The sequence below is a fragment of the Callithrix jacchus genome, chromosome 3, assembly GCF_049354715.1.
Source record: "Callithrix jacchus isolate 240 chromosome 3, calJac240_pri, whole genome shotgun sequence".
Lineage (NCBI taxonomy): Eukaryota > Metazoa > Chordata > Mammalia > Primates > Cebidae > Callithrix > Callithrix jacchus.
In genome coordinates this window covers 159,956,065-159,970,467 of record NC_133504.1, presented here as the reverse complement: position 1 = coordinate 159,970,467, position 14,403 = coordinate 159,956,065, and the positions used below count along the sequence as shown (strand labels likewise).

Sequence of the window (14,403 nt, the reverse complement as noted above, 5' to 3'; positions counted from 1 at the left end):
TTCCTTGGCTTGTTCACTCTCCCTTTTTTTAGTTTACTAAAGCATCACTTTCTCAGAGAGGCTGTACTCATGAACTCATTTTAAATTGAATCCCTCCCTTAATACTGCTTATCTTTATCCCTGTTTTTTTCTCTGCTCATTATTTCTAATTTTTTAATGCATAACTTGTTTATTTAGTTTTATACTTGTTATCTAGCTCACCCTATAAAATGTAAGGCTAATGATACAAAGCTATTTTTTCTGTTTTGTTAATTACTGTATCTCTATCACCTAATGCTGTGTCTGACACATAGTAGACACTCACTAAATAATTTGTTGAATGAATGAAATTAATGAGTATCCACAATATGCCCAATCGTGTGTCCTGCATTGGGAATAAAGCATTGAACCATACAGACAAAATTTCTACAATATTTGCTTAGCTTTTATTTTGTGATGTATGTCAGAAAAACTAATATGAAACTAGCTCTTACAGTTGAAGAACACAGGCTTTTTCTCAAAAGCAGAACAAAAAATATAAGCACAGTTTAAAATACACAGGTCTGATTAAACTTACCAAGCACCAGGAGGTTATCACAGAAAAAATATATATGCATATATCATTTTTACTATATTTTACTATATTGCATATATAGTTTATTACATATATTATATATAATTTTTCAATAATAAAAAGGCATGATAAGAAAAGATAACCTAATACAGTCCCTGGAAGAGGTAACACTGTGGAATGCTCATTAGAGGTGTTAGGTAGAAATCTAACGTTATATTTCCTGCAAACCTATAACACTGCAACTAAATACACATATAGTGATTCCAATACGTGTGGTAATTGGAAGTAATTATGTGTCAGTAGACTCATGTTACCTCAGTTTTTCCTATTAGTATTCTTGAGTGAACCATACAGACAAGGAGTAAAAGCCAAAGTTTTAGATTTTAGCAGAGAGAGATAACTCTTTGATTTAAAGATGTGATTGAGAATTACAGGTATTGTGAAAGCCAGGTACCTCTACTGCACTCTCTTTACCTTATACTGATAAGGAAGGCAGAGACACCCTTAGAATAAGAAGTAAAATAGTCGTTGCTCAAAGTGGTAAATAAATAATGAATAAACATGATAATTACAAAACATTGCATGTTCTGTGAAGGAAATAAAAACAGGGTAATTGAAGAGTAAACTGAAGAGTACAATTTATGTATTCACTAAGATCTCTTTTAGCTAAAATTCCTGTGTCCCTGTACTTTTTAATGGAAAGAGGAAAGAGGTCCAGTTGGCTTTAACTCAGGTCAAAGGATGAGTCACAGGATAGAAGCCAGAAAGGTTAAAGAGAATCAGAATTTATTGCCACTCATAGCTTTGTTATGATTCATTGTCACTGTAAGGTTTTCTATAACAAATTAATGTTTTTTCTTTCTGTTTTAGAAGAGTCACTTACGTAGCGGGGGATACACCAAAGAGAGAGCAATACAGAACCCTCAGGAGGCTATTGGAGCAATTTGAGTGAGAACCAATATAAGCTTGGACCAGAATGATAGGAGAGGAGGTGGTGAAAAGTGGTTACATTATGGGTATATTTTGAAGATAAAGCCAAAAGAAATTATTAATAAATTAGTCATTCAACATGAGAGAAAAAAGAGGTGTCAAGAATGACCCTGTGTTTTTTTCATTTTAGTTCCCAGAAGAATAATGGAGTTACTAACTAAAATTAAAAATATGAAATAAAACAGGTTTCTGGACAGAAGATCAGAAACTCAATTTTGTACATATTAATTATTTAATATTAGGTTGGTACAAAAATAATTGTGGTTAAAAAAACTAACCAGTTCAGTTAACCACAATTACTTTTGCACCATGCAAATATTAATATTAACCTAATACTTAGGAATATTTTGAAACTTCCACATAATCCAAATTCATATGTATGTAAAGTCAGTAGTTTCTGGTTATCTTTTGAAAGAATGTTATCTGAATATAGTCTTGAGTTTGATGTCTCTGAGTTCAGATTATTGACTGCCAAGGAATTGAGGATATACAGGTTAAAATTATAATAATGCTAAAAAAACAGAAAACAATATGTAGCTAAAGAGGATCTACATCAAATATTCTTTACACATTATAAAACTGATAATTAGAACTAGGTAAATGACAAGTGATGCAAGGTTAAAATGAAACTCTTAATTGCAATTTACCTATATTAAACAAGTTCTCTTTTACAGATTCCCCCCCTCTTTGGCACTACCTAATTAATTTCAATATTTTTAGTTTGGTTGGTATGACTAGAGTAACAGTGCATCAGAGTAAAAAGATGATAACTTATTTACAGAAAGAGAGGAGTTAGTTGCTAACTACCCAGAACCTGGTAACAAGGAAAAATTAGAGACCAAGAGAGTCTAAGAGTTAAGTCTGAAGGGCAAGTTGATCTGATTCAAGATTTGTAATCAGGAAACTGACATGATTTATAGTTTTATCAAAGCCAAAGTTCTACAAGTAGGAGCAAGGTAAAATACAGATGAAGTCAGGAAATGCTAACTTAATGGAGATTCTAGATTTTTTGGATTCAAGCAATCCAGGTTAGATTGGTTCAAAGAAGACAAAACTATATGTGTCAGAAGATTGCCAAAAGTTAAAATGTTGTATGCGATTTGTACAATATTATCTAAAGGCTTAACATGTTTTTTGTAAATAAATAACATTTTTCTGAAAGGCCATTTTTTATTTTGTTTGGAGGCTTACATATACGTACTTTTTAACCAAGAAGTGAACCACATCCAAAAAAATAAACATAAACAAAAGTTTAAATGTATAATTGTTTGAAAATCCATAGTCCAATAGAAAGAAGTCGTATTAAATGTGTAATGACTTATTTGTAGAACATACTATCACAAAATCATTAATACATTTCCAAAGATCATTTAATAAAGTAAGAAAAGTTCATTTTAAAATGCATGGCTAAAAAGTACAAGGGAGATTATTATCATTCATTTTATGTTCATTACTTTGATTAAATTACAAAGAGAAAAACTATATGCAACCAACCCTATGTTGATAAGAATGTGCATTTTGTAAGTGGTATTTTTAATAATTTACCTTGCTGAAGTTCTTCAAACCTTCCAATAAGTAATGTTTTTGTCATAAGAAACATAAGCCATTTATTGAAAAAATATATTTTGGCTCTCTTAATATTTTGTTATTTACACATGCAAAATATCACACAGGTGTCATGTGCTTTTATTGTCTCAAAACTTGTTTTATACTGAAAAAAACCTATATTGGTGAACTAAAACATAATTGTTTAAAATCTCTTCTACACACTTCTGATAAAAAGCTATAAAAGAGGAAAGAAACACAAACTTTCATAAAACATTTATTTCTTTGAAGTCATTTAGACTTAGCATTTTTCCTTGAAAAGCTTCCTGAATAATTGAGTCTAATGTTCATGAAAAGCACTGGCTGAATTTTAAAACTAGAAAAATTGTATACTGTTGCAATGGGCCTATCAAAGCAATTTAAATTTGATATGAAATGGATCCTAGACTATGCAGAAGAACTGACTACTGAGTCAAAATAATTGACTACTAAAAAGGATGATATGGGCCTATAAATGTTATTATAAAAGTGCTGATGTAAGGCAAAGCCTAATGTGCTCTTTAAAACATTTTAGACAAGGCTGGGCGGGGTGGCTCACACCTGTAATCCAGCACTTTGGGAGGCCGAGGCAGGTGGATCACGAGGTCAAGAGATCGAGACCATCCTGGTCAACATGGTGAAACCCTGTCTCTACTAAAAATACAAAAATTAGCTGGGCATGGTGGCGCGTGCCTGTAATCCCAGCTACTCAGAAGGCTGAGGCAGGAGAATTGCCTGAACCCAGGAGGCGGAGTTGTCAATGCACTCCAGTCTGGGTAACAAGAGCAAAACTTCGTCTCAAAAAAAAAAAAAAAAACTTTTTAAATAAAATAAGATGGGAATGATAGCGACTGTAGCATTACGGTTCTTTTAGAATTTGTCTAGAAGGCTTACTGCAAAGTGCACCCCTTCTCTTCGTGCCCTGCCCACACACCTATTGATACAAGAACTGAGTTTCCAGTTGCATTTCTGTCTTTATTAGCAGTAAGAGTTGAACACATTACTTGAGAGCTCCTAGTTTTAGGGTACTAATTCATTAAATGGATAAATAATATCTAGCTTCATCTCATGTGTTTTTAGTGGGCATAATGTGCTAATTCTTGCATTCTTAGTATTATACCTAGAAATAGTCATTTTTATTACTATGATTATTTACTTACCCTACACTTTCCCTGTACTGAAAAACCAAATAAATGTGTTATTCAAGGCTGCTAAAAACAGACCACGAACCATAAATGAGACAATTTTCAAGCTCAATGGAACAAGAACAAACAGATCAATAGTTTTCTCTTCATTAAATAAGAGGGCTTTAATTCATGTTGAAATATGTGTTGAACATCTATTCATACTTGAAGTTTCAATTAAGATTAACTGAAATAATACAGGTATAGGATCTTTATAAACTGTAAAGTTCAGTGCAAATATTAGAGATCATTACTAATATCACCAGACTTTCTTTATAAGCATAGCAATTGATATTCAAGTTTGCAAATACCTTTTGCAACACAATAAAGCACTTTAAGAGTTAGTTTCTTCCTTAAAACATATATCTTATTTTCTAGGAATAATTTACAAACTTGAACAATTTAGCAGAATTTGTATTATCAAATATTTTAAAAGGATTTCATTTTAGGAGAGTCTTTTTTAATGTTATAATTTCGTAATACGTCCTTATTTTAAATGCTTCTAACACTGAACTAATAATCTGATTAAAACTGCATTTTTCCCCAAACACACCTTTTAATGGACAAATATCTATTCATAGTTAGAAAACAGTTTCAACTTAGGATTTATGGTGGTAGAATAATATATTTAGAAAAAAAATGTGAGTCTACTTGCCATCTCAAAGCACTATGAACATGGGTGCAGTGAATATAAATTAACTCCCCAGAGAAGGTTTTCTGACAGTAGTGCTTATATGACACATACTGTCTCTTGATCCATGATATTCATTGCACATCATCAATTTGTTACTTGAATTGTCCTAAGGGGCGAAGGTTGTTATTCACTCACTGAGGTAAATTAAGGGTGCAATAAATAATTTCATTGACTGTATCATTAATATTGTATTAATGATAAGTAGAGTAAAATAAGAATAGAGTTTTATGCCAGTTTTACAATGAAATGATATTTGATATTTATTTGGTAAAGTAGGATGCTTAAAAAGACCAAAGAAACAGTATATTTGTAGCATATTTTACCCTAAATATTGTGATGGGTAACTGAGATTGAATAACCTAAATAACTTGTGACTGGCCAGCCTTTGAAAGAGAAACAAATCTATTTTATTTTACTTTGTCTTCTTCTACTATATTATAAATTTCTTCATACATTATTATGGTTTCTCCGACTAAGGCTAATAAAGATACAAAATGACCATAGGATCATACTGGACAGTTGACAAAGCACTTCCACATCTATTTGAAGTGGGCTCTGACTTTTCTGGCTGGACTTCATCATGAATTGACTCAGAATGCAAGTTGCCAGGGCAGAGAGCAAACAGTTCACACAATTTTTCTCAGACTATATTGAAAGTTACAAGGAAAATGAACTGAGTATATCAGGCATTTTGAATCAGCCAAATCACAACACCTGTTTATTAAAGGCATCTAGCAGACTATTTGTACTGAAAAATCTAAACATGAACTTTTGAGTAAATTAAATTTGGATTTGGCCATATTGGCAGTTGAACTAGTTTTGTTTTCTTTTAACTGTCATAGCTTGAATTCTTAAATAAAGATAGATATATCTTACTCCATGAGATGGTTAAGACAACTAAAGAAATGAGATAATGTGTGAAATTTTTCGGCAGGTGTGTCTTTGAACTATGTTCATATGCCTCCCACTTTCCTATTGCATTTTATTCTAATAAAAATTTACTTTAAGTCTCCCCTCAAAGATTATGAGTTATTTAATTACATGGGAATTATATTATTATTCTCTGTGTTTCTAGTACACAGCATTAAATTAGACATTCACTTATTTTTTTCATTAACTTCCTCATTCAACAAATATTGTAGGCCTGGTGCAGTGGCTCACACCTGTGGTTCCAACATTTTAGGAGGCTAAAGTGGTAGAATCACTTGAGACCAAGAGTTTGTAATGAGCCTGGGCAACATAGCAAGACCCTATCTTTACAAAAAAGTTATAAATAAATTAAAAATACTTTAACATCTATTATATGTGTGATATAGCTAATTTGGTACTGTTACAATTACCTAAACCTAGATTAAAATCTTAGATTTATACAGTTCTAATTTTGTGACTTTTGCATTGTCACATTATCTACTAAAAATTTAGTTTGAAAAATATAAAATATTATACTGTTGTAAAAATTAAATAGTACAGAATATTCAACAAATACAAGCGAAATATAGGAGAAATTAAGGGCAAAATAGTATGGGTTAGTTCCTAGCAATACAAATCCATTGAGAACTAAAATTCATAAATTGAGACAGTAGGTCTAAAAGTAATCTTTAGTTAAATTATGTTGTAATAATAAAAAATCGAAAAACCTCCTAGGATTATTTCCACAAAAGTTTAACTCATTAATATTGTAACCCCTGTGGCAAAGCTATGGTGTAGCTCCATGCATCCTTTATTCCAGAATTTAGGCAAAGGGGCAGACCCCATCTGACATTCCAGCTGACATTCTACCTACAATGCTTAAGTGAACAAATACCAAGGATAAAAATCAACAGTGGCTCCTAAATGTATAAACTCTGACCTATATCTTGAATTGACAAATGAATAAATTATGAATAAGTCATAAAGAACTTTAAGAAAAAGTTCTATAACTCACAATATAAGATATGCAAAAGTTGATAACAATATTAAATCACTTGCTTACAAGGAAAGTTATATAACTTTTTCTACAGAAGGTTTGGTACATATTTCATGAGCTGTATTTTACATAAACTATCAGGCAAACAATAAGGTGTTTATAAAGACTAAAATAATTATATAATTAGTGATGTTATACCCAAAATGTGAGAAAAACGAAGTTTTTAATTATCTAAAAATGTTCGTAGGTGGAATCTTTTGTCATTCTAGTGAAAATAATTACCTCAATTCCCCATCCCCCACATAGAGTCTGCCGCAGATAAAAACAAATCAGGTGCTTAAGAATTAACTCTGCATCATTTGAAACACAAAAATAAAGAGAATTATTTTTACTTTTTCATAACATACTAAAGGGAGAATAATCATTTCCCTTTGCTAAAAATGTTAGCAATGAAACCAGGCATATAATAGTATAAATTAGGAAAAAAAAAGTTCAATGACATGAATTTGTTATCCAGCCAAAAATTATATAGAATTGTAGCTGAACACACTTATTTTGAAAAGAGTTCCGGGATGATGAGTCTTAATAATATCAATCAGCATGCATTTTAAAAATACAAAACCAACTGCAAGTAAAAATCATAACCTTTTTTTAAAGACTGGAAGGATTTCAATAGATACAAATTTGTTCATGAAAATTGAAACAGGATATTGTTTCAATGGAAAACTGATTTCCAACGAAGCAGTAATAAGTATTCTCATAAAATTATGAACACCTAGCACCATCCCTAGTGTAACCTTTCCAGAATGTGAATGTGTGATTAATTACATGAGACACCAAACTTGAATTAGCCTTCTAAACACTAAGATCTATACTTATGGTTAATCTAGTACTACAGTCCAGCATGCCTAGTTTTGAATTTGATTTCTATGTGAACTGTTTTCTTTCACTCCTGTGAATGCTTCACTGGCTACCTTATTTTTTAGATGTTAGAAAATATTTTATAATCATGAATGACTTGAGATTTGAAACATGTAAATATATATCTTTGAAAAATGTTTTTCAAATATTATTTTATAGTTGATTAATACATGCCTTTATTGCTAACATCAATAAGTTGGAAGAATTGTACTGAAATAAACTATTGGCATGAAGGTAACAGGATAAGGTCATTTTACCATAGAAAATACTTTTTTTTCTTTTTGTTTATTGTATTTTAGGTTTTGGGGTGCATGTGCAGAACATGCAAGATAGTTGCATAGGTACACACATGGCAGTGTGTTTTGCTGCCTTTCTCCCCTTCATCCACATTTGGCATTTCTCCCCAGGCTATCCCTCCCCAGCTCCCCCAACCCCCACTGGCCCTCCCCTTTTCCCCCCAATAGACCCCAGTGTTTAGTACTCCCCTCCCTGTGTCCATGTGTTCTCATTTTTCATCACCTGCCTATGAGTGAGAATATGCGGTATTTAATTTTCTGTTCTTGTGTCAGTTTGCTGAGAACAATGTTCTCCAGATTCATCCATGTCCCTATGAACGACACAAACTTATCATTTCTAATTGTTGCATAATATTCCATGGTGTATATGTGCCACATTTTCCCAATCGGGTCTATCATCAGTGGGCATTTGGGTTGGTTCCAAGTCTTTGCTATTGTAAACAGTACTGCAATGAACATTCGTGTGCATGTGTCCTTATAGTAGAACGATTTATAGTCCTTTCGATATATACCCAGTAATGGGATTGCTGGGTCAAATGCAATTTCTATTTCTAAGGCCCTGAGGAATCGCCACACTGTCTTCCACAATGGTTGTACTAATTTACACTCCCACCAACAGTGTAAAAGTGTTCCTATTTCTCCACATCCTCTCCAGCATCTGTTGTCTCCAGATTTTTTAATGATCGCCATTCTAACTGGCATGAGATGGTATCTCAATGTGGTTTTGATTTGCATCTCTCTAATGAAGAGTGATGATGAGCATTTTTTCATGTTTGCTGGCCTCATGTATGTCTTCTTTTGTAAAGTGTCTGTTCATATCCTTTGCTTATTTTTGAATGGGCTTGTTTGTTTTTTTCCTGTAAATCTGTTTGAGTTCTTTGTAAATTCTGGATATCAGCCCTTTGTCAGATGGGTAAACTGCAAAATTTTTTCCCATTCTGTTGGTTGCCAATTCACTCTAGTGACTGTACCTTTTGCCCTGCAGAAGCTGTGGAGTTTGATTAGGTCCCAGTTGCCTATTTTGGCTTTTGTTGCCAGTGCTTTTGGTGTTTTGGTCATGAAGTCCTTGCCTACTTCTATGTCCTGAATGGTTTTGCCTAGATTTTCTTCTAGCGTTTTTATGGTGCCAGGTCTTATGTTTAAGTCTTTAATTCATCTGGAGTTAATTTTAGCATAAGGTGTCAGGAAGGGGTCCAGTTTCTGCTTTCTGCACATGGCTAGCCAGTTTTCCCAACACCATTTATTATACAGGGAATCCTTTCCCCATTGCTTGCTTTTGTCAGGTTTATCAAAGATTATATGGTTGTAGACATGTTGTGTTGCCTCCGATGCCTCTGTTTTGTTCCATTGTTCTAGATCTCTCTTTTGGTACCAGTACCATGCTGTTTTGATTACTGTAGACTTGTAGTATAGTTTGAAGTCCGGTAGTGTGATGCCTCCCGCTGTGTTCTTTTTGCTTAGGATTGACTTGGCTATGCGGGCTCTCTTTTGGTTCCATATGAAGTTCATGGTGGTTTTTTCCAGTTCTGTGAAGAAAGTCAATGGTAGCTTGATGGGGAGAGCATTGATTCTGTAAATTACTTTGGCAGTATAACCATTTTCACAATATTGATTCTTCCTAACCATGAACACAAAATGTTTCTCCATCTGTTTGTGTCTTCTCTTATTTCGTTGAGCAGTGGTTTGTAGTTTTCCTTGAAGAGGTCCCTTACATTCCTTGTAAATTGTATTCCTAGGAATTTTATTCTTTTTGTAGCAATTGTGAATGGCAGTTCGTTCTTGATTTGGCTCTCTTTAAGTCTGTTATTGGTGTATAGGAATGTTTGTGATTTTTGCACATTGATTATATATCCTGAGACTTTGCTGAAGTTGCTTATCAGTTTCAGGAGTTTTTGGGCTGAGGCAATGGGATCTTCTAGGTATACTATCATGTCCTCTGCAAATAGAGACAATTTGGCTTCCACCTTTTCTATTTGAATACCCTTTATTTTTTTTTTCTTGCCTGATTGCTCTGGCTAGAACTTCCAGTACTATATTGAATAGGGGTGGTGAGAGAGGGCATCCTTGTCTAGTGCCGGATTTCAAAGGGAATGCTTCCAGTTTTTGCCCATTCAGTATGATATTGGCTGTTGGTTTGTCATAAATAGCTTTTATTACTTTGAGATACATTCCATCAATACCGAGTTTATTGAGGGTTTTTAGCATAAAGGGCTGCTGAATTTTGTCAAATGCCTTCTCTGCATCAATTGAGATAATCATGTGGTTTTTGGTTTTGGTTCTGTTTATGTGGTGAATTACGTTTATAGACTGGTGTATGTTGAACCAGCCTTGCATCCCTGGGATGAATCCTACTTGATCATGATGGATAAGTTTTTTGATGTGCTGTTGCAATCGTTTTGCCAGTATTTTATAGAAGATTTTTGCATCTATGTTCATCATGGATATTGGCCTGAAGTTTTCTTTTCATGTTGAGTCTCTGCCAGGTTTTGGTATCAGGATGATGTTGGTCTCATAAAATGATTTGGGAAGGATTCCCTCTTTTTGGATTATTTGGAATAGTTTCAGAAAGTATGGTAGCAGCTCCTCTTTGTGTGTCTGGTAGAATTCGGCTGTGAACCCATCTGGACCTGGGCCTTTTTTGTGTGGTGGGCTCTTAATTGCTGCCTCGATTTCAGACCTTGTTATTGGTCTATTCATAGTTTTGGCTTCCTCCTGGTTTAGGCTTGGGAGGATATAGGTGTGCAGGAATTTATCCATTTCTTCCAGGTTTACTATTTTATGTGCATAGAGTTGTTTGTAATATTCTCTAATGATGGTTTGAATTTCTTTGGAATCTGTGGTGATTTCCCCTTTGTCGTTTTTTATTGCATCTATTTGGTTGTTCTCTCTTTTCTTTTTTATCAAGTCTGGCTAGTGGTCTGTCTATTTTGTTGATCATTTCAAAAAACAAGCTCCTGGATTTATTGATTTTTTGAAGGGTTTTTCGTGTCTCTATCTCCTTCAGTTCTGCTCTGATCTTAGTTATTTCTTGTCTTCTGCTAGGTTTTGAGTGTTTTTGATCTTGCTTCTCTAGCTCTTTCAATTTTGATGATAGGGTGTTAATTTTGGATCTCTCCACTCTTGTCATGTGGGCATTTATTGCAATATATTTTCCTCTGGAGACTGCTTTAAATGTGTTCCAGAGATTCTGGTATGTTGTGTCTTCATTCTCGTTGGTTTCGAAGAACTTCTTTATTTCTGCCTTCATTTCATTGTTTATCCAATCGACATTCAAGAGCCAGTTGTTCAGTTTCCGTGAAGCTGTGTGGTTCTGAGTTAGTTTCTGAATTGTGAGATCTAACTTGATTGCACTATGGTCTGAGAGACTGTTTGTTATGATTTCAGTTGTTTTGCATTTGCTGAGGAGTGCTTTACTTCCAATTATGTGGTCAATTTTAGAGTAGGTGTGATGTGGTGCTGAGAGGAATGTATATTCTGTGGATTTGGGTTGGAGAGTTCTGTAAATGTCTATCAGGTTTGCTTGTTCCAGGTCTGAGTTCAAGCTCTGGGTATCCTTGTCAAATTTCTGTCTGGTTGATCAGTCTAATATTGACAGTGGAGTGTTAAAGTATCCCACTATTATTGTGTGGGAGTCTAAGTCTCTTTGTAAGTCGTTGAGAACTTGCCTTATATATCCTTGTGCTCCTGTATTTGGTCCGTATATATTTAGAATCATTAGCTCTTCTTGTTGTATTGATCCTTTCACCATTATGTAATGTCCTTTTTTGTCTCTTTTTGATCTTTGTTGCTTTAAAGTCTATTTTATCGGAGATGAGAATTGCAACTCCTACTTTTTTTTTGCTCTCCATTTGCTTGGTAAATCTTCCTCCATCCCTTAATTTTGAGCCTTTGTGTATCCTTGCCTGTGAGATGGGTTTCCTGGATACAGCACACTGATGGGTTTTGGTTTTTTATCCAATTTGCCAGTCTGTGTCTTTTGATTGGTGCATTTAGTCCATTTACATTTAGGGTTAATATTCTTATGTGTGAATTTGATACTGCCATTTTGATGCTAGCTGGCTGTTTTGCCCATTAGTTGATGCAGATTCTTCATTTTGTTGATGCTCTTTAGCATTTGGTATGTTTTTGGAATGGCTGGTACTGGTTGTTCCTTTCTATGTGTAGTGCCTCTTTCAGGAGCTCTTGTAGAGCAGGCCCAGTGGTGACAATACTTTTATGAAGGACCTGGCCACTTGTTCTAAATCATCCTAAGAAAAAGAAAGATTTTAAAGATCTAAATTCCTACTCATTAATGAAATCATGTTAAGTTATCACATATTTCTGCTTCTGTTAAACCAGTAAGTTGTGTATTTGCTATTACTATTTCTATCAAAGAGAAACCTGGAGTCAGAATGTCAGAGTTTCAGTCTTACCTTGACTCTTTAACAAAAATGGCTTTCTACACAATTGACTCAACCACTGTCAGTTTTTTTTTTCTTTTTCATACTTTTCACATATACAAAGTTTTTATTATACTTTGAATCTAAGATAAATGAGAGAATCATGTAAAACTTTTATACCAGGCATGCCATATGCCTACCATTAAGTCAATGGCAATTATTATAAATTAATATAGTAGCTACCCTGATAATATAAGCGGACCAACCAGGATTTATATCGGGGTCTGCCCCATTCTAACCCCCATTATCTCTTCACTTTACAACACTCCCTCTTGATAATAAATACCTCATCAATGAAACCATTCTCTGCAAAGATTTGTTAAAGATGGTAATATTACATTTGAAAACAAAACTTAACTAGAACACTAAATTAAAGGCTATCTTCTTAGTAATACAATTGGTTATAAAAGGCCTCAACTAATCTGTTTTCATTGCAGCCAAGCCAGGTGAATTTGTTGGAGAAATGAAATGTTGATGAGGCAATGTGCTGACCCATTCTGTCTCCCTGCAGATGGTCCCAGCTAGCATAGTGTGTACTTATTGTCCAAATGAGACCATATTTTGTTTTTTACTTTTCCTTGTATCTCCCCTAGGAAATAAAAATATAAATGTTGCTGTTGTGTTGTCTACAAAAGATAAAGAAATTGGTGCCTGATGCTTGGAAGAAACAAATCCCAAATGAAATTATTCTCACATTAAAATATAAGCAATGGATTGTAACTGTAAATATAAACCATTGTCTGTCTGTAAATATAAACTGTTGTCTGTCATCATTTTTTATTCTAATATTATTACAGACACATGGAATTTTAAAGTCTGTCTTATATGGATAAAATAAGAAAAAAATCTTTTAAATCTTTTTGTATAAGTAAATGGTTCAAAGGAATGTGTTACAAGAAGGAAGAGTGATGGAATGGCAGAGAGAGAGACAAAGAAAGTGAAGCTCTTTATCTTGCTGATCCTTATGCTTAAAGTACCTGGATTTCAGACATGAAAATTACAGTTTGCTGACAAACAGAAGAAAAAGAATAGTGCATATTCATAGAACTGTGTTTGTGAGGAGATAAAGGAGAGAGATAAAGTTATGGTATTTTAGCGTAATTCTAACTCTAATAATGCAGAAAAAGACAAGGTAGGGGAAATATATGCCATAAAATGTCTTTAGTTCCAGGAAAAGTCTCTCTGTTTATTGCTATAACTTCTGCCCTAAATCTGCATTTTTACTCCTATTTACAGCTAGATCTTTTGAGAAAACACAAGTTAACTCAAATACAGTTAACTTGTTGAGGGTATTACCTCAACATTTTTACTGATTTTACACTTGTTTCATTTATTTATATTTAGAAGGTATAAAGACAAAGGAAATGCCACCAACATTAACACATGTGGAGGGCCAATATGTAGAATTGAATTACACAGATCTATATTTAAGATAAAATATTTGGACAAAAATCATGAAGAGGAATAGTTGATAGTCTCATGGGTAAGGTACACAACTGAAAAAAATTTCAAGATTTATTTATTTACTGTCTTCACTTACTTATTTTAAAAAAGGCCCATACTGACCATCTATCATATCTCTGAATTTGTAGATAGATTTGCTTTAGAATACCTAACTTGTATTTTGTGACTGTCCCATACATGAATTTATGATTATGCAGCTTTAACATACTTGCACAATACTGAAAAAAACTTTCAAGAAAATACAATTATGATCCTATTTGTCTAATAATTATGCGTAAGGTAAAGGGCCATTATCAATATCTACCCTAAAACAAGCTTGTTATTCATGTTTTTATCATAGTGAAGATGATGTTGATAATCTTGATATTGATG

The 14,403-nt window shown here is 33.5% G+C and overlaps 1 pseudogene; it reads left to right on the top strand.

The window, feature by feature from the left end:
* Nucleotides 1–3,981: 3,981 nt before the first annotated feature.
* Nucleotides 3,982–4,037, top strand: LOC118152581 (U7 small nuclear RNA; annotated as a pseudogene).
* The last annotated feature ends 10,366 nt before the right edge of the window (nt 4,038–14,403 follow it).